Source organism: Triticum aestivum, chromosome 7D (genome assembly GCF_018294505.1).
Source record: "Triticum aestivum cultivar Chinese Spring chromosome 7D, IWGSC CS RefSeq v2.1, whole genome shotgun sequence".
Lineage (NCBI taxonomy): Eukaryota > Viridiplantae > Streptophyta > Magnoliopsida > Poales > Poaceae > Triticum > Triticum aestivum.
The window spans coordinates 329,766,185-329,788,679 of record NC_057814.1 but is presented as its reverse complement, the minus strand read 5'-3'; the positions used below and the strand labels follow the sequence as shown (position 1 = coordinate 329,788,679).

The window sequence follows — 22,495 nt, the reverse complement described above, 5'->3', positions numbered from 1 at the left end:
CATCCGAGGACGGGTGGATGGACCCCGCCACTGAGGCCGCACACTCAGCGGCGGTAGAGCCGAATACTGATTTCACCTCCTATGAGACCTGTGTCATCGGGCCCTTGGATTTGTCCCCGGCCACAGGCTCCGAACCGCTTGCGTCCGTGCCTATCGAATCTGATTGGGCACCAATCATGGAGTTTACCTCCGCGGATATCTTTCAGCACTCGCCCTTCGGTGACGTGCTAAATTCATTGAGGTCTCCCTCCTTGTCAGGAGACCCGTGGCCGAACTATGTCCGGCTTGAGTGGGAAGCGGACGATGAAGAAATTCGTTCCCCACCCACCACCCACTTAATAGCCACTGTCGACGACCTATCCGACATGCTTGATTTCGGCTCCGAAGACATCGACGGTATGGACGACGATGCAGGAGAAGAACAGGAACCACTGCCCACAGGGCGCTGGATAGCCACCTCATCATATGATATATATATGGTGGACACCCCCAAAGAAAGCGATGGCAATAAGGCAACGGAGGATAATCCTCCCTGAGAAGCAATCTAAGCACCGGCGTCATCGGCGCCGCTCTAAGCCCCGCCATAGCAGAAGCAGCGATACCAGCACAAGAGACAATAACACTGTGAATAGTGCCGAAGACGAAGACAATCCCCCCCAGCCAGGCTTCGAGCGGGAAGATGGGCAAGCTAGCCCTAAGGAACAGGCGACAGACGGAGAATCAGAGGATGACAATTACATGCCCCTCTCCGAAGACGAGGTGAGCCTTGGCGACGAAGAATTCATCATGCCCGAGGATCCCGTCAAGCAGGAGCACTTCAAGCGCCGGCTTAGAGCCACAGGGAAAAGCCTGAAGAAAAAGCAGCAGCAGCTTCAAGCTGATCAAGATCTGCTATCGGATAGATGGACCGAAGTCCTGGCAGCCGAGGAATACGAACTCGAGCACCCAACCAAAAGTTACCCAAAGCGCAGGCTGCTACCCCAACTCGAGGAGGAAGCACTAATGCCTACACTACCAGCGTACGATGTGGCTGACCGGCCACCTCGTGGCCGAGACAAAGCGACGTATCAGCCCGAAGTCCAGCCCGCACCCCGTCGCCAGTCAAACAAAAACACCAAGGCTCGGGGCTACACGCAGGACCTGCGAGACGTATTGGACAACAAAGCAGGACATACAAGATCGATCTAGGGATCACGGGGGCGCGCCCCAACGCGCGATGACGACCGTCACGCTGGATATACTAAAAGCAAATCCGGCCGAGCCGAATACAGCAGACAAGACTCGTATGAACTGCGCCGCGATATAGCCCGACACAGAGGCGCTGCACACCCCCTATGCTTCACTGACGAAGTAATGGATCACGAATTCCCAGAAGGGATTAAACCCGTGAACATTGAATCGTATGATGGTACAACAAACCCCGCGGTATGGATTGAAGATTTCCTCCCCCACATCCACATGGCCCATGGTGACGATCTACATGCCATCAAGTACCTCCCACTAAAACTCAAAGGGCCGGCTCGGCATTGGCTGAATAGCATGCCAGCAAACTCCATTGGCAGTTTGGAGAACTTGGAAGACGCATTCCTTGACAACTTCCAGGGCACTTATGTGCGACTACTGGATGCTGATGACTTGAGTCACATAACCCAACAGCCCGGGGAGTCAGCCAGGAAATTTTGGACTCGGTTCCTAACTAAAAAGAACCAAATTGTCGACTGTCCGGATGCCGAGGCCCTAGCGGCATTTAAGCATAATATCCGCGACGAGTGGCTCGCCCGACACCTCGGCCAAGAGAAGCGGAAGTCCATGGCAGCCCTCACGACACTCATGACCCGCTTTTGCGCGGGCGAGGACAGCTGGCTGGCTCGCAGCAACAACACATCAAGAAATCGTGGCAATTCAGATGCCAGAGATAGCAACGGCAAGCCACGTCGCAACAGACACAAGCGTCGCAACAACGGTGACAACGCCGAAGACACGGCAGTCAATGCCGGATTCAGTGGCTCTAAGTCCGGTCAGCGGAAAAAGCCGTTCAAAAGAAGCAATCCGGGCCCGTCCAGTTTGGACTGCATACTCGATCGCTTGTGTCAAATTCACGGCACCCCCGATAAACCAGCCAACCACACCAACAGAGAATGCTGGGTGTTCAAACAGGCCGGCAAGTTGAATGCCGAAAACAAGGAAAAAGGGCTGAATAGCGACGACGAGGAGGAGGCCCGGCCGCCGAACACAGGAGGACAGAAGAAATTTCCTCCCCAAGTGAAAACGGTGAACATGATATATGCAACCCATATTCCCAAGCGGGAACGAAAGCGTGCACTAAGGGACGTCTATGCAATGGAGCCAGTCGCCCCAAAGTTCAACCCATGGTCTTCTTGTCCGATCACTTTCGATCGCAGAGACCATCCTACTAGTATCCGTCATGGCGGTTCGGCCGCATTGGTCCTTGACCCCATCATTGACGGATTTCACCTCACTCGAGTCCTTATGGACGGTGGCCCCAGCATGAACCTGCTCTATCAGGATACAGTGCATAAAATGGGTATCGACCCCTCGAGGATCAAACCCACAAAAACCACATTTAAAGGTGTCATACCAGGTGTAGAGGCCTCTTGCACGGGCTCAATCACACTGGAAGTGGTCTCCGGATCTCCGGACAACTTCCGAAGTCAGGAGTTAATCTTCGATATCGTCCCCTTCCGCAGTGGCTATCACACGCTGCTCGGACGAACCGCATTCGCCAGATTCAATGCGGTACCGCATTATGCATACCTCAAGCTCAAAATTCCAGGAGCACACTACGGCCCTCGCAGCAGAAGTGCAAAGCAGCCTTCTGAGGCAAACCGCCAATTCAGCGGTAAAGCCCCCGGACACCTTCAAGCGAGTCCGGAGTACCCCGCAACAGGATCGCCCGGCACGTCAAGAGCTCGCCTAGCAATTCGGCCTCCGCCCTAGTCCCAGTCAAGCGGCGAAATTTGTGCCGCGCGTACATAATTATGCACTCAAGATACCCTGGGCATAGGCGGAGGCACGGCTATGGCATGACCCACAATGTGGCTCAACTGCCTCAGGACCCGTATATCTTTACCATTTTCTTCCTTTCAGGACCCTATTCTCTGGAGGCCCTTTCCGATAGCCTGATTATCGGACCCATCATGGGAGGGAAGCACCAAGGAAGCAAGAAGCTTTGACGTACAAGGGAATCCCCAGGTGGTCTCTGATAACGATCGCTATACCTGCTTTACATACCCACACGCAAATTGCCCTTGGATAGGACATGTCAAATAGTCCTATTTTTACTTATTGCACTACTTGTATACATACGCTTTGACGTATCATTCAAATAACAATGTACAACGTTATCTTATTATTGCATTTCTTCATCTTTTTTCCTTGTCTGCTTATTTACGACAAATTGCACCCGTACATTCTGGTACGTCCAGTGCGACAGGGGCTTCAGTGTACCCCATAACACGGCAAGAAAAGTCCGAACACTTTCGACAGTGCGGCACCCCGAACTTATAGCATTATATGCATTAGCTCCGAATCATGTCTTGGGTCAATAGTTGGGTTCGCCCGGCTCCCATGTTTTGGTACCTTACGTTCCGCTATATCGGCTAAGGTAGCACTGGGAGAACTACTGTGATTGTGTCCCGGTTCTTCCGGACGAGCACCTCAGTAGAGAAAGCCGAAAACTGACTGTCATGATGCGGCGAGAGCTGGTCGCTGTTCGAGAGGTCTCAAATCCTTAAAGATTTTTTCCGCTTCGGGCGAGGAATCGGCCTTGTCAGATTTAGGCGTATATAGCGCCCCAAGTTCGGCCCTCCGAATACTAGGGGCTTCGCCGAAATTTAAAATTGTAGACTTCTATGGCTAAGTGAGAGTGATAAAGCTGTATAGTCCGGTTGCCTTGTTCGCTGCGCTAAACACCTCCTTAAAGGACCAATTTTTTTTGGATAAAGAGTGTTTAAGATTTATCCCGAACACCTCAGTACTTGTTACATGGGGGCAGAAGCCGACGACTAGCCAACTCTCAGATTTTATACACGGCCGCACAGAAGGTAATATTTTAAATCAACACGCGTTATATAGCGCACATGAACTCGTTTTCATATTACAGGATCACATGAGTACATTCACTCAAATATTACATCCTTAGCACATTCCTCCGCCACAAGGCGGGCACCCTTCAGGACACTGTCATAATACTTTTCGGGGTGGCGATGCTCCTTGCCCTCCGGTGGCCCCTCCTTCACCAGCTTTTCGGCATCCATCTTCGCCCAATGCACTTTCGCACGAGCAAAGGCCCTGCGCGCACCCTCAATGCAGACGGACCGCTTTATGACTTCAAGCCGTGGGCAGGCATTCACAAGCCGCTTTACCAGGCCGAAGTAGCTATCGGGCAGGGGCTCGCCAGGCCACATCCGCACTATGAGACCCCTCATGGCCAGTTCGGCCGCCTTGTGAAGCTCGACCAGTTGCTTCAGCTGGTCGCTCAAGGGCATCGGATGTTCGGTCCCAGCATATTGAGACCAAAACAACTTTTTCGTCGAGCTCCCTTCCTCGGCCCGGTAGAACTCCGCGGCATCCGATACGCTGCACGGTAGATCTGCGAACGCTCCTGGAGAGCTCCGAATTCGGGTAAGTAAAAGGAAAGTCTCCTTCACATGCTTGCTTTGCATAATGAATGCCTTACCCGCCGCTATCTTCTTGACCGCCTGAATCTCCTGGAGGGCCTGTTGGGCTTCGGCCTTGGCATTTTTTGCGTTCTCGAGGGCCTTCGCAAGCTCGGACCCCTGCGTCTTAGAGTCACGCTCCAAGGACTCGTATTTGTTGACGTAATCCTGGAGCTCTTGCTGAACCTCGCCGATTCGGGCCTCTTGCTTCTCGCGCTCGATGCGCTCCTTGGCCGCTCTGTCTCCGGCCTCGGACAGCGCCCTCTTCAGGACCGCCACTTCGGTCGTGGCCCCTAGTAAAATTCATGATGATCCTATGATCTAAAAACCACTTTTTTCTTTATCAATATACAGACGGGGTATCACTTACCTTTGTTCTCTTCGAGCTGCCTCTTGGTAAGGCTGATCTCTTCCTCGGACCGCTCAAGGTCCCGCTTCAGTCCGGAGACCTCTGCAGTACGAGCGGCAGCGGCCAGTAGTGAAGCCTGCTTATTCACATAGACATATTCTGATTAGACTCCTGTGATTGTTATTCGATCCTCTGTTCGGCCTTTCTTTCCAAATACCAAACAGAGCATCAGGGGCTACTGTCTATGCTGTGATATTTTCTCATAATTTGATTGCTTACCTCAAAGCCTGTTAGGAGGCTGGCACAGGCTTCGGTCAATCTTCTTTTGACGGACCGAACCTTCTCGACCACCGCACTCATGATGGTGCCGTGCTCTTCGTCAATGGAAGCGCCGCGAAGCGCTTCCAGCAAGTTGTCCGATGCCTCTGGATGGACAAAGGCCATTGGCACAGACGGCCCGCCCCCCTTAGCGAGGGGTCGCCTGTCAGAATCCGGAACCAGTGGAGGTTCCGGCGCAGTATCCAGCTGGGGGCCAAACTTGCTGCGGCCCCCGCCCCCAGAACCCATGGGAGTCTTACCCCTCATGCGCCCGGCGTCTGGGATGTCGCCTTGGGGCGCCTCCAGAATTATCTCCCCTTGGTCCGGTATCCTTTGAGACAACACCTCGATGCCGTCCATGGGCCGGGGGGAGGTGGCTGTCGGGAGTGAATCGCTGTTCATCGCCGACTGACCCAAAGACCCATCCGAAGAGGATACGTCGATGTGGGCTTTGGACGGACTGCACGATCATGTTTGACATGATAAGAAGCAATAAAACAAAACATACCAGAACTATTATAGTATCCGGATACTCACGACTTCGCCAGGGGCTTGCCCCTGGGCAACCACTCCTTGTCGTTGTAAGCAGCTGTTGTGGAGTGGTCCGGAAGGAGGGTCCTTCCCTTCTTGGACCCTTCGGCCTCCCTAGATGGGGCGGCCTTCCTTTTCTTATCCCCCACTTTCCTCTTCCTCCTCCTCGTTTTCGTGGGAGGAGTGCGCCTCGGTGTTTTCGGACGATGAGTCTGATACAACCTTGCGCCGAAGTCCTTTCCTGGTCCCCGCGGCCTTCTTCTTGGCCTTCTTCTCTGGCGCCTCATAGGGCGCCAGAATCAGCATCTCCATTAAGAGAGCCCTTGCTGGATCTTCGGGCAGTGGGACCGGATAGTCGATCCACTCCGCTGTCGCTACCCAGTCCTGTTAAAATGGCGTGGAGGCTCAGATCCCTCACATGATTATACTGGGGAAAGGAACATCTTGTGAGATATAAAAAGCTTACCGGATTGGCAGAGCGCTTTGCGCTGAGTCCGCGATCCTCGGTAAGGGGAGGAGGTACCACGGCGGCCTTGAACAGCACCTTCCAGACGTCTTTATGCGTCGTGTCGAAAAGCTCTCGTAGCGTCTAGTGCTTGGCCGGGTCGAACTCCCACATATTGAATGCCCAACTTTGACACGGAAGGATCCGGCGGAAGAGCATGACCTGGACCACATTGACAAGCTTGATTTTCTTGCTTATCATATTTTTGACATAGTTCTGGAGTCCGGTCAGCTCCACCGATGAACCCCAGGATAGGCCCTTCTCTTTCCAGGAGGTGAGCCGCATGGGGATGCCGGATCGAAATTCGGGGCCGCCACCCAGTTGGTGTCGCGCGGCTCGGTGATGTAGAACCACCCCGATTGCCACCCCTTCATGGTCTCCACATAGGAGCCTTCGAGCCAGGTGACGTTGGGCATTTTACCCACCATGGCGCCTCCGCACTCCGCTTGCTGGCAGACCACCCCCTTCGGTTTCACGTTGAAGGTCTTCAGCCACAGGCCGAAGTGGGGCTTGATGCGGAGGAAGGCCTCGCACACGACGATAAACGCCGAGATGTTTAGGATGAAATTGGGGGCCAGATCATGGAAGTCTAGCCCATAGTAGAACATGAGCCCGCGGACAAATGGGTGGAGGGGAAATCCCAGTCCGTGGACGAAGTGGGTGAGGAATACAACCCTCTCATGGGGTTCTAGAGTAGGGACGATCTGCCCCGCATCTGGGAGCCGGTGCGTGATATCTGCGGCCAAGTATCCGGCTTCCCGGAGCTTCGTAATGTCCTCCTCCGTAACGGAGGAGGCCATCCACTTGCCTCCCACTCCAGACATGTTTGGAATGGCTTTGCAGAGAAGATGAGAACTTGGGCGCTGGAGCTCGAGTGCGCGAGAATGGATGGGCAGGGGAAGAAGAAGGCATGGGTGAAAAAGAGGAGTCCTTGTCCCTTTATAAAGGCGGCAGAAACTGTGCGCCTCCCCACTTGCCCCGTAAAATCGCTTATTCCCCAAGCTCCGCGATTGATGGCATGGTTGGGTTACCCATACCCGTATTGATGAGAATCCCGTGATAAGGGGAACACGATCTCTGCTTCGACAGGACGTGCCAGTAAAACCGCCTCGCAACACGTGCAGTGGCAGGCTGGGAAAAATGGTTCGTAATGATCGGACCACGGCTGGATGACACGTTATGAAAAGTTGTCAGCAGATTAGATTTGTGGAATATTATACTCTCTACGGTGGTATGTGGAATTTGTTTTACACAGCTGGACACGATCCTTGTGTTCAAAATCTTCTATGGAGTATTCGGAGAAGGAACCCGCCTTGCAATGCCGAAGACAATCTGCGCGCCGGACTCATCGTCATTGAAGCCTGGTTCAGGGGCTACTGAGGGAGTCCTGGATTAGGGGGTCCCTGGACAGCCGGACTATATACTTTGGCCAGACTGTTGGACTATGAAGGTACAAGATTGAAGACTCCGTCCCGTGTCCGGGTGGGACTCTCCTTTGCGTGGAAGGCAAGCTTGGCAATTCGGATATGTAGATCTCCTCCCTTGTAACCGACTCTGTAACCCTAGCCCCCTCCGGTGTCTATATAAACCGGAGGGTTTGGTCCGTAGGACAACAACAATCATAATCATAGGCTAGCTTCTAGGGTTTAGCCTCTACGATCTCGTGGTAGATCAACTCTTGTAATACTCATATCATCAAGATCAATCAGGCAGGAAGTAGGGTATTACCTCCATCAAGAGGGCCCGAACCTGGGTAAACATTGTGTCCCCCGCCTCCTGTTACCATTAGGCTTAGACGCACAGTTCGGGACCCCCTACCCGAGATCCGCCGGTTTTGACATCGACACCCGCCACGGCCTAGGTACTTGTCACTGTCGGATTCGGGGCTCCACAGATCCAAGATAGATTCGAACTCTAGGGTACATGTGAAGAACTCAACCTCCCTAGTCAGCCAACTCATCGATCTCACGGCCTAGCTCGATGAACTAGAATGGAAAGGGACATAGGAGTTTACCCAGGTTTAGGCCACCTTGCGGAGTAATACCCTACTCCTTCTTTGTGGTGGATTAGCCTCGAGGTGGGCTAAGGATGAACTGGTACCATGGGGAGAACCACCTCATGAGGTGTGTTCTTGTGTTTGTGTGAGCTGGTGAGGGTGCGGATGGTCTGAATGATCCGTCCCCCTCTATGGTGGTGGCTAGGCTATATTTATAGTGGCCTTGGTCCTCTTCCCTCAAAACGAAGGCGGGAAGGGAGACAACTAGTACATCTTATCCAGACGAAAGGTGGTCTTCGCCTGCAAAGCTTCTGGCCGTGACGCCGCGGTGGGCTCGGCGATGACCTCCGTCTTGCTGTCCTGGCGGTCTTGGTCTTGTAGCACGGAAATGCAAACCTTTGGTTGATTCCTCGGGACTCCGCACCCGCGCTTGCCTCTTTTGCACCAAAGAGGAAGCCCGCTGTACTGCGCCCGCTGGCGCCCACCTGGTGTTGGTCGTCATGGCTTGCGTCACCTCAACCTCACGTGGTAGGCGCCTACATAGAAAACTCCGTTCCTCAGGAGCCAGCCTAGGGAGGCCGCTCCTTCTGGTGGTCTTGGCGTCGTCCGCCTTGAGAAGCTTGGCCCCTCGCAAGGGTCTTCTGTTATTGGTGCTGAAGATGGGCCATACCAGGCCGTCGATCGAGCCACGCCGTGGGCCGCAGGTAGGCAAGTCTGGGTACCCCGGTTCCCAGAACGCCGACAGTAGCCCCCGGGCCCAAGGCGCGCTCGGACTTTGCTTCGAGGCGACGCCAAAGGGCAAGGGCGAAGCGCCGCCACTACAAGAAATATGTCAACTTGCGACCATAACCATTGGTCGCTGAAAGATCATTGTTTTTCATTTGCGACCTTTTTGTGACAAAAAACAGATGGTCAAAAGCTGACGGTCGTTAATGGAAATTAACGACCTTCTTTGTGAGAAGGTCGTGGAAGGCAACGACAAAAATAAAAGGTCATTGGTTCAACGACCTTCTATTTTGGTCGCAAGCTGACATGGCAAAATTGTGACCAAATGAAAAGGTCGTTGATAAGAATCAGCCCTATCCGATTCAACACTTTACTTGGGCCAAGCCCACTAATTCAGCCTGTTTATATTTTTTCATCAATTTTTTGTCGGGTTCATGGGCCAAGCCCAATATTGCAGCCTTCTTATTGTTGGGCCATGGCCTTCTTACCATCAATTGATTTTATATTTTTCATTCATTATATTTTGGAGTTGGTCCCACTAGTCAGACGAGTCCCACTAGTCATAATGACATACATCGGTCCCACATGTCAAAAATTTCAAAATTGCTCAGATTATATTCATAAGTGGGACATAAATTGGTCCCGCTGGTCAAGTTTCCATTTCACATCTTTTTAACATACATAAACATTATTTCAAATAGGACGAGACAAATATAATTCATCAAATAACACTACATTAGTCTTTTAAAATTTGTTACAATATTACAGTTTATAGTCAGACAGATCAAACAAATCTTTGCTGAATAGGGCTTCACTGCTTGCTTGGCTTCACGGCTTCAAACTTCAAAAAGAATAGGCCTGAAGCTCCTGTAAGAGAGTGAACATAAAGGCTACCAGCATTAGATTGTACTGCTGGTGAGACCAGAACCAAACAACTTCAATGGCAACACTACTGTAAGCAGTAGAGTAGATCTTAAAAGGTAAACAAAATATGCATTATGGTACACTTAAGAAGATGTGATAAATGTTTAGCAAAATTATTCATGGGAGTAACCTTAGTCGTTCAAAATCAGAGTTGAAAATGCAAGGAAATCAAGTTACATAAGACAATTAGGTATTCTATGTACGCAACATTGTCAACACCAAATACAATTCTCTACGAGCGACAAAATTCGTTTTCTTTACATCGTTAATCCGACCAAACCATAAGCTGTCTGGTTATTAAATAGTTCGAGTTTCCATGATGGTAATAGCTAGTAAATGTCATGGTCAGGTAACAGCCATGATCAAGATCAAAAGAAGTGATCATTGGTAGTTAAGACAACACATTCGGAAATGATCATGGTAGAAGTCAGAGAAGACAAGTGAAACAAGATTGCAAAACAGAAGGCAAAGGAAAATTTTGGATGGAGAAATCAAACAGAAAACTAGTACAAAACATGGTCCTGTCATATTGCTGCAATTTATTCAAAAACACCAGACTTAGAAATTGCATCAAGCAATTCGTAAAAAAACAAGAACGTGAGCAGAATTTCATTTCACAAGACAACAGTTATTTGAAGATAAGAAATCATCAGACTTTAAACTACGAATCACAGGAGTGTAACTCCTGTCATATTGTTGGAGTTTCCCATCATCACTTGAACCACAAATGAAATCAAGCAACACTTTAGATTGGAACTACAAATGGTAAATATCTTTGTTGTGGAGATAGTTCAATTTATAAACTCGTTCAAGCAAAATTATATTTGTTTTGAAGATAGCAAGACTTCCTTCAGTATGTGGATAGCATAGAAAGCCACAAACATATCAGGGTGTTCAGGTACCATCAGAGACTTAAATACTAAGAATCAGAGGAGCATAGCTCCATCATATTGTTGATGGTTTATTCCTCATCACTTGACCCTCAAACATATAAGCATGCATGGACATCAAGAAAAAAGGCTATAACAATTTATAGTTTGGCAACTATCGGTATGAAATGCAAACATTATTGCTCAGATTATGAAATATCTTCTCATCAATGCCAAATGGCATCTCTGAAGTCTGACATACGTCGTAGATTTCATGATTCATCACAACATTTTGCAAACCGCGGAAACGGCACTGAGAAACCAGATGCAACCGAGGATCTCGTGACCACAGACATCACCATTCACTAATAATTCCCATTGGGAGATCATACTATGCATCCAACAAGCTACATCAACAGGGAATGCCGAAAAGTTATGACCCGAGATGACGAATCAACTGGGTGCATCTCAATTCGAACAACCACGGTGAGACAACAACCACATATTAATGCGGCAAATCAAATCTACACGTAGGAGCAGCGCCGTTCGTGGCATCCACATGAGGACACGCAACATCAAGAACGTGGCGCATGACAGCAATAGACCTAGAGATCTAGAACGGAGGGAGCGGGAGCTTACACTTGCAGATGCGGGCGCCCGGGTAATCGCACGAGGATCAGGTGCCCTTCTGGAGGTGGAAGCTGCGGCGGCCGCAATGGAGGCAGAATTGAAGAGGTTCCTCATGTAGCAGCAGCAACATGAATAATTGAAGACCGACCAACAGAGCCTGTACTGCAAACAGAGCGGCGTGAGGAAACTGAATCCAATCACATCAAATCAAATCGAGCTGCTGCACCTTGACCTTGAGGAAAACAAACCTCATCTCATCTCAAGGAAGAATAAGAAGAAGAAAAATCCATGGCTACTGGTCCATGACCATGACCTTGAGTTGTTCCTGCTGCACTAGATCTAGGAAGAAGAAGACCTGCAAAAAAACAATAACTAGCAATGCGCAAGCATGAATATGATATAGAATTGAGCATATTAACACTAAGAATTGGGTCTTCCAACTTGGTACAGAACATATGCAGTTTTGTGAATGAATACAGTTTCACTATGTAGGGTCTGAAATACGAGAGACATATGGTAGACAAACTTTCACCAAGGTTCACCTTGATGCCTAGACATCAAAGCTGTAGCTTGTGGTATGCAAGGCCAAACATCCAGATACTGTTTCTTAATGCCCCAACTACTGAACAACTCATGGTAGTTCTAACAATATTAAATTAAAGGACAAAGTGAAGTCATGGTGAATTGATAGTTCCATCTTATAAAGCTTTCTGTTCATCATATCCTAAATCACAGTCTGTCTACCAATATATGAACTCTTTAGTTTTCAGAACTGATGCTCACATATTTTGGCTGATTTGTACACAGCCAAGAAAAACTTCTTACAAATAAATTCATGGCAGCATATCATCCTTTCAGTCCCTCACCCATATCTCCTAGTAGTATTACACACAAACTAAATTTTAGCATAGGGAGGTTCAGATTATCTTCATCGTATTTTTAGTATTTTTGTTTTACTTGAGACAAACTAAATTCTAACATCAATGACAACAAGACTTGAACAGGGTACTACTCCATGGTTCAGGTTACACTAATAAACAAAATTATACAAGCGACTAGACTAGTATCGTAGAAGTAACTAGGCATCAAGATGAGTAGGAAAGGTGAGTAGAAGTAACTAGTACAGGGAGCAAGTATGCTGGAAATGCTAACATCAAGTACTACAGCTTGATGCAAGGCCAAACATCCAAGATTTAGGCATACCGCACTACAACTATAGTACCAAGGCCAAACATCCAAACAAGTACAGGGAGCTTGCGACTAAATAGCTAAAAATAAGTAGTAGAAACTAACTAGTACAGGGAGCAAGTACTCTGAAATTCTGAATCTTACAGACTACATATCTCAAGCTACGGAAAATTTAGAGAAGAAAGGGAGAAAGAGATATTGCGGGAGGAGGTTGAGGTAGAAGGAGAAGCAATAAATCATGGGAAAAAGGAGAAGGGAAGCAGCAGGGAGCAGAGGAGAGAAAGAGGGGCAGCGGTATGGGCGTCGGGAGCAGCACTAGTTTTCTGGTTCAGAGAAGATTAGGAGAGCAGCAGAGAGATGAGCAGCAGTGGTAGGGGATGAAGAGAGAAGGCACAGCAGTAGGTGAGGGAGATTCAGAGCAGCATAAAGGCAGTAAAGAACAGGGGCAGCAGCAGCGGAGATGAGGATGAAGAGAAGCAATAAGGGGTCGAGAGGATGAGGAGCTGCGGGGCAAAGGAAGAAAGAGCATCAGCAGCGACCTACAGAGAAGGAGAAACAGCGACCTGGACAGGAGCAGCAGACGGCGCGGCGGTAGACGAGTACGACGGGGCCATCGGGGAGAGGAGTTTGCGAAGGAGTACCACTGCCATGGCGCAAAGCTCAGCGGGGGTGGCTGTCGCCACGAGCAACGAGGAGAGGCGCAGCGCGCGGAGGCGGTGGGAGCGGCCTCAGTGGCCGCCTGGTCGGTGTTGGAGGCTGACGGGTGAGCAGCGCGCCGGGCGCCGTCGGGTCACCGCCCAGTAGAATCGCACAGATGGCTCGGCGTGTGATGTGTCGGCCCACGCAGTGCGCCTCCAGCGCCTCTGACGGATGGATGCGGTTGGGGGCGCACTCGATCTGATCTGGGATGAGGAAGAGGCGCGCCATGGCCGTCGGGTGCCGGAGGCAAGGGGAGAGGTGGAGGGCGAAAGGAAGGGGAGGACGGGGCGGCGGGGAAGGATCTGGAATGGGGGAGAGGAGTGGGGGCGGGGAGGGATCTGGATCGGCTAGGGTTCACGCTCGTGTGAGAGAGAGGTTGTAGTGGGTTGGATGGAAGGATGGATGGATGGATGAACTGATGGACGAATATGTTTGCCACGTCATCGATCCATGCCTCAATGGATTCCACTAATCAGAATTCAGCAGTTTTTATCCTCTTATTTAGGGCAAACATTCAACATATTAACCACTTATAGTTTGTTAAAATGAATGAATACTATGCACATGTGTGTATCTTGTGATGACACACAATGTTGATCTGGAGAGTTTTCATTTTCATTGCACAAAAGAGACATTCTCTATTTTTCGAGTGCCCGGAATGGTTTTTTTAAGAACCTACCAAATCTTTATTTCAAATGATCTCATTTTGTGCACAAGTATGCATCTTGGAATGGCAAAAAATGTTGCCTAAGGAAGTTTTCATTTTTTTGACGAAAAAATCATTTTTCATTTTTCGAGTGCCCAAAATGAGTTTTTTATGAAGGACCTACCATATATTTGTTACAAAATTGTACCAAATAAATTTTCTAAAATATTATGCCATATTTAATGCACAGTTGATCAAATGGTTGGGTGTCAAAAGCTTTGATCCACCTCTCATGAAAAAGACAAATTTCCGCCGATTCAGTAGGAAGCGGGTCAAATTTGAACTGCAACTGCCTCATAGTTTGCTATTTATTTTCCCCAAAAATCATTTTTAGGTACAAAAGTATCTATTTAATCATAGAAACACCAAAATGTTTCCAAGATTCAACCACTAGCTAGGAACGGTCATGCCCGCCGTTCTGACCGCATTTTGAAATGGGCATGAAAAATTCAAAAAAATCAAAAAATTGGAAAACCTTCGCATTGTGTCATTATATGTGGCCAAGTTGCAAGGAAAAATAATAAACTTGTAATATGGCAATTATTTTAAAAAGTGTTCTCAGAAATGAGCTATCATGTGTGGAGACAATGGCTTTCAAGACAAATGATCAGTCTTATGGCCACATTCATGGCATAGTTTGTTCAAATGATCTCATATTGTGCACAAGGGTGCCTATTGGAATGGCAAACAATGTTGCCTAAGGAAGTTTTCATTTTCTTTGGCCGAAAAAATCATTTTCCATTTTTCGAATGCCCAAAATGAGGTTTTTTTTGTGAAGAACCTACCAAATAATTGTTGCAAAATTGGACCAAATCAATTTTCTAAAATACTAGGCCATATTTAATGCATAATTGACCAAATGGTTGGGTGTAAAAAGCTCTTATCCACCTCTCGTGAAAAAGACAAATTTCTACCGATTCAGTTGGAAGGGGGTCAAATTTGAACTATAGCTGCCTCATAGTTTGCTCTTTATTTTTTCCAAAAATCACTTCTAGGTACATAAGTATCTATTTAATCAGAGAAACACCAAAAGTTTTCAAGATCCAACCACTAGCTAGGAACGGTCATTCCCGCCGTTTTGACCGCATTTGAAACGGGCATAAAAAATTCAAAAAAATCAAAAAATTGGAAAACCTTCGCATTGTTTCATTATATGTGGCCAAGGTGTCAGGAAAAATAATAAACTTGTAATATGGCAATTATTTTAAAAAGTGTTCTCAGAAACGAGCTATCATGTGTGGAGAACAATGGCTTTCAAGAAGATCAGTCTTATGGCCACATTTATGGCATAGTTTGTTCAAATGATCTCATATTGTGCACAAGGGTGCATATTGGAATGGCAAACAATGTTGCCAAAGGAAGTTTTCATTTTCTTTGGCCGAAAAAATTATTTTCCATTTTTTAGTGCCCAAAATGAGGTTTTTTTGTGAAGAACCTACCAAATAATTGTTGCAAAATTGGACCAAATCAATTTTCTAAAATACTAGGCCATATTTAATGCATAGTTTACCAAATGGTTGGGTTTAAAAAGCTTTTATCCACCTCTCGTGAAAAAGACAAATTTCTGCCGATTCAGTATGAAGCGGGTCAAATTTGAACTATAGCTGCCTCATAGTTTGCTCTTTATTTTTTCCAAAAATCAGTTCTAGGTACATAAGTATCTATTTAATCAGAGAAACACCAAAAGTTTTCAAGATCCAACAACTAGCTAGGAACGGTCATTCCCGCTGTTGACCGCATTTTGAAACAGGCATAAAAAATTTAAGAAAAATAAAAAAATTGGAAAACCTTCGTATTGTGTCATTATATGTGACCAAGTCACCAGGAAAAATAATGAACTTGTAATAGGACAATTGTTTTAAAAAAGTGCTCTCAGAAATGTGCTATCATGTCTGAAGATTCATGGGTTTCAACCGAGATGATCAATCCTATGGCCACATTCATGGCATAGTTTGTCCAAATGATCTCATATTGTGCACAAGCGTGCATCTTGGAATGACAAACAATATTGCCTAAGGAAGTTTTCATTTTCGTTGCACGAAAAAATCATTTTCCATTTTTCGAGTGCCCAAAATGAGTTTTTTGTGTGAAAGACCTACCATATATTTGTGGCAAAATTGGACCAAATCAATTTTCTAAAATATTAGGCCACATTTAATGCGCAATTTTGTAAAAAAAATTTATCCACCTCTCGTGAAAAAGACAAATTTCTGCCGATTCAATAGGAAATGAGTCAAATTTGAATTACAGCTACCTTATAGTTTGCTCTTTATTTTTTCCAAAAGTCAGTTCTAGTTACATAAGTATCTATTTAATCAGAAATACATGGGTTGGTGGCGATACATCGAGGTTTGGACGGTGGCCGAGGGCCCCAACTCCAGAGCGCGTAAACTCGCATGCCCTCCACGTGGTCACCATGTGTCCGTGGCGTTGCCATGCGTTCTGGGCAGCCTAGGCATGTGTAGTGGGTTGCACACTCCCCAGGTAGGTGGTAGGAAGAAAATTACAACATAATATTCTCAGGAGGATGACCATCTACTCCCCAGGTAGGTGGTAGGAAGAAAATTACAACATAATATTCCCCGAACTATGCTCAAACATGAATTAGCGGACAAGTGTTTGATTAGCGGTACGGGAAATGCACATGGCCAATGGGCGTGAGTTTCGGCTGAGGATGACCATCTACTAAGAAGACTGTCTTCACAAAGTTTTAGCTCAAAAGGGGGAGCCTAGGTAGTACTTGCTTTGCAAAGTACCACACTGGACAGAAATATGAATGTTGAAGCTGGGCTCAAAATAATGAATGGATTGAGCTGAAATTTGGTGGAGGATGGTTATTTAGGCATAGGAAAACACTATAGAAAATTGATACCATTTGGACATGCCAAACTGGCACTTACTTCACAATGCTCTTCTCTGGACAGAAACTTGGGAAAATTTGTGAGAGAAATTGGATAAATGAAATGAGCTCAAATTTGGTAAATTTTCAGATCATTTGGGTAAGCCTAGCTAGTACTTACTTCACAAAGTTTCTCTCTAGATAGAAACTTTGGAAATTTTCAGAGGAAGATTTACCAGGAAAATGGAGCTGAATACTATCATGTGGCAATGATTTGGGTATGGAAGAGCACCCAAAAAGTTTGAGGGTAATAGGAGGGGTCTAGATAACACTTGCTTTGCAATGTGCCAATCTGGCCATAAAATAGAAATTGAACCTGGGCTCACATAGATGATTTGACTGAGCTGCAATTTGGAGGAGGGTGATAATTTGGGCATATGAAGGAACTGTATAAATTTCATGTCATTTGGATATATAAATTGGTACTTCCTTCACAATGCTCTCCACTGAACAGAAAATTGGGAAAAATATTGAGGGAAAATGGTTAAATTAAATGAGCTAAAATTTGGTGGTGGGAGATTCTATGGGCAGGGTCATATCCTGGTAAAGTTTCAACAATTATAAAGAAATATAAAATATAGTTGCTTCACAAATTGAAAATATTACAAGAAACAAAGATTTGATGGTGATCTCTCATGAATTGTTAGATGGGGCTAAACTTTTGTGGAGAGCTATGATATGGGGATCAAATTGATCAGGCACTTGCCATCTATCTTCATTGTTCAACTCTTTGATGAAAAGATGAAAAAACCAAAAAAAAGCTCTGCCCTGTGGCAAAAATTCAACTCATTAGGATATGCATAGCTAGTACATCTCTCACAAAGGTTCTAGGTGGACAAAAACTTTGGAAAATTGTTGAGGAAGATTTACTTGCAAATGGAGCTGAATTTTGTCATGAGGCAATGATTTGGATAGGAAAGAGTGCCCAGAATTTTTCAGGGCAATCAAGAATATATATAGCACTTCCTTCACAAAGTGTTGTTGTGAACAGAATAGGAAAATGAATACTGTTGAATTATTTTTGAACTATGCAAGGAAGGGTTTTTACATATTTGACGAAGATATGACCCAAAGAAATTTATGAGATTTTTTTGGGAGTTTTGGGAATGACAGAAATATAAGTTGCTTCACAACCTAGGGCAAAAATTGACACATGGACATGACACATAGGCAAAACTGATGAGGTGGCACTTGGTCATAGCAATCCACCACAATTTACAAGGTTATGACCATCTATATTGGTCGTGATCAGCTAGAAATAAGGCAGCAGACCAGCGCTGTCTGCTTTATGATCATTTCACGTAAGGAAATTACGACCTTTCTGACCAAAATGGTCGTTATAGTTTAGGGTTTGGAGCCCCCCGAACAGCTTTTGACCAAATTGTCTCAAATGGTCCTAGATTTATGACCAATTCTTCTAGGGTCACTGATAGAAGGTCACGAGTTGACATATTTTTGGTAGTGCGCGGGCCCCAACCACCTGCGGACCCGGTCGATGCATGGTGCTTGATGGGACGTGGGCGTCCCCGCTTCCCCACGTTGCCTAGGCAACCGTCCTGGCCTGACAAAAATGTTGGCGCCTGCCGCTGAGCCTTCATTGCCCTTCCATCATCTTGCTCCAGAACCCTTTCTATCCCTGCTCAGAGCGCCTCCAGATCTGTCGACCTGTCCCCGAGCTCGCCACCGATGGCAACTGAGAAGGCGAAGCCCACCGCTCCTTTCACGCGCTTGGCCTCCTCTCTTGAGCCGGCCCTCAGTGCATCCACCATCACCAAGGAGAAGCACCTTGCCGCCGTGCTCCCGCTAATGGCGATCAACGGCAACGAGGGGAGGGATACGGAGCTTTGGATTGGCTCCGCCAGGCGGGACACCTTGGGGGAAACCTTCTATCCCTTCTTCCTGCACAGCGTCTTTGCGGGGCTCGTCCCCCCTTTCTCCAATTTCTTCTTCGCCGTCCTCAGCCATTATCGGGTCCACACCCTCCATCTCCATCCCAATTCCATCCTCCTCCTCTCGATCTTCGCCTTCTACCGCGAGGCGTTTGTGGGGGTGGCGCCCACCATCGCGCTGCTCCACCACTTCTTCTATCTCCGGATGCGCAGCATGACCGAGTGCTCCGGGTGCATCTGCTTCGTCACATCCCAGGGCAGCAACACAATCTCGAGGGTCGGGAAGAAAGTGGACGATTTTCGGGGCAAGTGGATATTCATGGACGCCAAGTGCTCTCATGCTCGGCTGGAGCTGCCGACCCCGATGCCGGCGAAGCTGAACCGGTGGGCTCACGATAAGCTCACCGACCCCTGGGCGGTGTCGATGCTGGAGAAGATGACGGTGGACCTGGAGGCGGAGAAGCTGACAGGGGCCATGCTCATCAGGGAGTTCCTGATGCAGTTCCTGGCTCCGCTCCACGTGCACTCGCGCCCTTTGTGGATACTCAAGGTGCGGAAGACGACCTCTGGCTGCGCCCGGAAGACTTGTCCGACAAGGAGCTGAGCAAGGCCGTGCGCACCTTGCTTGAGAAGGACCCGGGCGGCCTTCCAGTGGCCTACCTCCCACTTTACCGCCGCGATGACGGGGTGGAGGTGGCCGCCGCCATGCCTGCCTTCAACGATCAGGGGCTCATGCCGCTCACTCTCCCCAACTCCCCGGTGCCGGTGTCCTCCAGCGAGATCTCCTGGAAGGAAGGGGAGGGGGACTCGGAGGCGACCCTGGAGGAGGTGGGGGAGAGATCCCCCCTCGGCAGAGCAATCTCCTCCGTGGCCTCTCCGATGACGATGACATCGGTGAGTACCTGGTCGAGGGTTCCCCGCAGTCCGCCGGGGTCGTCACAAGGTCCAGGGGCACCCCTCTGCGGAGGCCGATCCTGAGCCAGCCACTCCGCACCTGGCCAATCCTGAGGGCGCGGCGAGGCTTGTGCCCAAGAAGCTTGGAGGTGCCGTGCTCCTGGCCAAGAGGAGGGCGTACGTTGCTGATGACGAGTAAGTATTTCACCTTGTTTTTGCTTCTCATATGGGATGCCATGCTCATGATATCCTCGTCCTGGTGGTCAGGCTGCAACCGGTGATGAAGAGGAAGAGGGAGGAGGCCAGGGCCTCCGAGGCCACGCGTCTTGCTGTGGCCGAGGCGACCTCAGCACGGGAGGAAGGGCCCGCCTCGCGTCTGCCCATGATGGAGCGAGCCTCTCAGGGCTCGGCTGTGACACCCCGAGTCCGATGCGCCAGGTGTCTTCCAGTTATTCGTCGTCGTTGCCATGTCATTTGCTTGCGTGTTGCACGTTGCCATGTCATCATCTGCATTCCATCTCATGTCATCATGTGCATCTCATTTGCATTCGTGTTCGTCTCTTGCATCCGGTCATTTTCTCCGTTGTCCGTTTCGGCATCTGACACTCTCACATGCACCTGCCACACCTTCCAGATCTCATTTCATGAGCGGGAGGAAAACGTTCTCGGAATGGGCCGAGAGTTGACGAGCAGTCTTGGTATACCACCGGTAGACCGCCTATCAAATTTCATTCCGTTTGGACGTCGTTTGATGCCCCAATGGTTAACCACGTCAACCGCCGGACCCCTTACTCTTTGCAGCCCAGCACCCTTCCACAACAGCCCTCTAGCCCATCTAAACCCCCTCCATGCTCTTCGCCGTTGGATCACGATCGTGTGGGCGAAAACTGCACCTCAATAGCCCTCTCCTAGCTCCCTCTATATATATAAACACCCCCTCCGAAATTTGCGGCAAACCCTAGCCTTCTTCTTCCACCGCGCTGGACATGTCCACCCCCGCCACCGGATGCGTCCACCACCGTGCTGGACACGCCCGCCACCCGCGCCTCCCACTGCTGCCGGCCCGCGGGGCCTAGATCCGGCCTGGTGCACCCCTTCCCCGACCCCCCGACGACCTCTCCCGACCCTGCCGTCCTTCTCCTCGCCGACCTCGTCTCCGACGAGCTCGCCGCCACCTCGGAACCCTAGATCCGAGAGGTGATAAAACTTTAAGTCCTAGTTTTTTCTTCTCATGTGCACTTGTTTGACCTAGCGTAACTCCGTGCTCGTTGCTTCGATTTGTGCATATGATATGTCGAAATGTTCATCTCTGAATGCTCTACAAGGTGATATAATTTGGATGCATGATTCTATTCACCTTGATGCCTTAATCCTCGTTGCAAAAGTGCTAACTATTATAATCTGTTGGAAATTTTCATAACTTGCTAATGTATTTCATAACATTTTGTGTGATTATCTTTTGAGCATCATGTCAACATGTTTTAGGAGCATATTCATGCCATCTTTACAGTGGTGCAATCCATCTATTTTTATGTGCCCTGTGGTGACTTAGTGTTTTCTGCTAAGTCTGAACCTGCTATATTATGTTGCCATGTTAACTTGATGCTACTAGTGAATCCGTGCATATTTCGGAGATGCTCAGTAAGGATGTTTTGTAAATCTTGTTATGCTCTATAGGTCCGTGCCCTTATTTGCAGTTATGGGATACTCTAGCTTGTCATTACCATGCCCTCATTTTGCTAAATAATGTTGTTGTCAGTCTATTAACAGTAAGTTCATTTTTGCCATCTGAATAGCTAGTGTTCTGTGCATCATATGGCCATGTTCTTGCCATGAGTAGCTGCAAAAATATTCCTTCTTGCTTTTGGGCACATTAACTTGCCATGATATGGTTTATGTTGAGTTAACCAAGTTAGCAAACATGTCTACTTGTCGCTGTTTCTGCCATGTACAGTAAATTCCACTGTCTGAATCTGTTATCATTTGCATTCTTGCCATGACGTCTTGAGCATGTTCTAGTGTTTTATAGCAGTAGCTCAGTGTTCACGTTTTGTAGCGCTTGACATGTACAAATTTCCCATGCTCTTTGATGCCATGAAATGTTCCTGTAGCATGTACTTTTGTTGTCTCAAAGTGTGTATTGTGAATCTGTTTTTAGCCTTGCTCTGTTTTTCACCAAGTCCGAGAATCTGTTATGACTTGCAATCTTGTCTTGATAAATGCCATTGATCTAGAGTCTATATGGAGATGCTTAGTAATCATGTTTTGCCATGTTTAACCTGTAATTTAATGCCACACATTTTCTTGTTATGTTCTTGCCATGTAGCATCATTGTTTCATGCCTCCAACATGTTAACATGTTATTCCTGCTCACATGTATGCCCTGTTTTTCACTGTCATAATATGTGTTATTAAGTTGCCTTTTGCATTGATCTCATTGGATTAATCCTGATGCCTATGAACCTGAACCTTGATGTTATTGGAAGCATGTAATCTTTAATTTGAGTGCATATAAAGTTTGTGTCCATATGTTTCCTTTAGCATGTTGTTTCCTTGATTGCAAAGTGCTTAGTTGTTGTTTTGGGCAGATTGTGTTTGAAACTTGTATTGAGTGTATGTGTTGAACCGTGGCTCCGTTTGGAGCATGCTCTACATGAAACTTGCTTGGTTTTGCATGTAGTTTCATCATGCCA

General features: G+C 47.8%; 2 non-coding genes and 1 pseudogene across 2 annotated transcripts; all 3 read right to left on the bottom strand.

The window, feature by feature from the left end:
- Positions 1–10,672: 10,672 nt before the first annotated feature.
- On the bottom strand, positions 10,673–10,751 carry LOC123171694 (uncharacterized; annotated as a pseudogene).
- A 174-nt stretch (positions 10,752–10,925) lies between these two features.
- Positions 10,926–11,010, bottom strand: LOC123171690 (small nucleolar RNA Z199). The gene has a single exon (XR_006485363.1). It is a non-coding gene; the product is annotated as a small nucleolar RNA Z199 (small nucleolar RNA).
- Positions 11,011–11,094: 84 nt separating this feature from the next.
- Positions 11,095–11,191, bottom strand: LOC123171702 (small nucleolar RNA R64/Z200 family). The gene has a single exon (XR_006485372.1). It is a non-coding gene; the product is annotated as a small nucleolar RNA R64/Z200 family (small nucleolar RNA).
- Between the last annotated feature and the right edge of the window lie 11,304 nt (positions 11,192–22,495).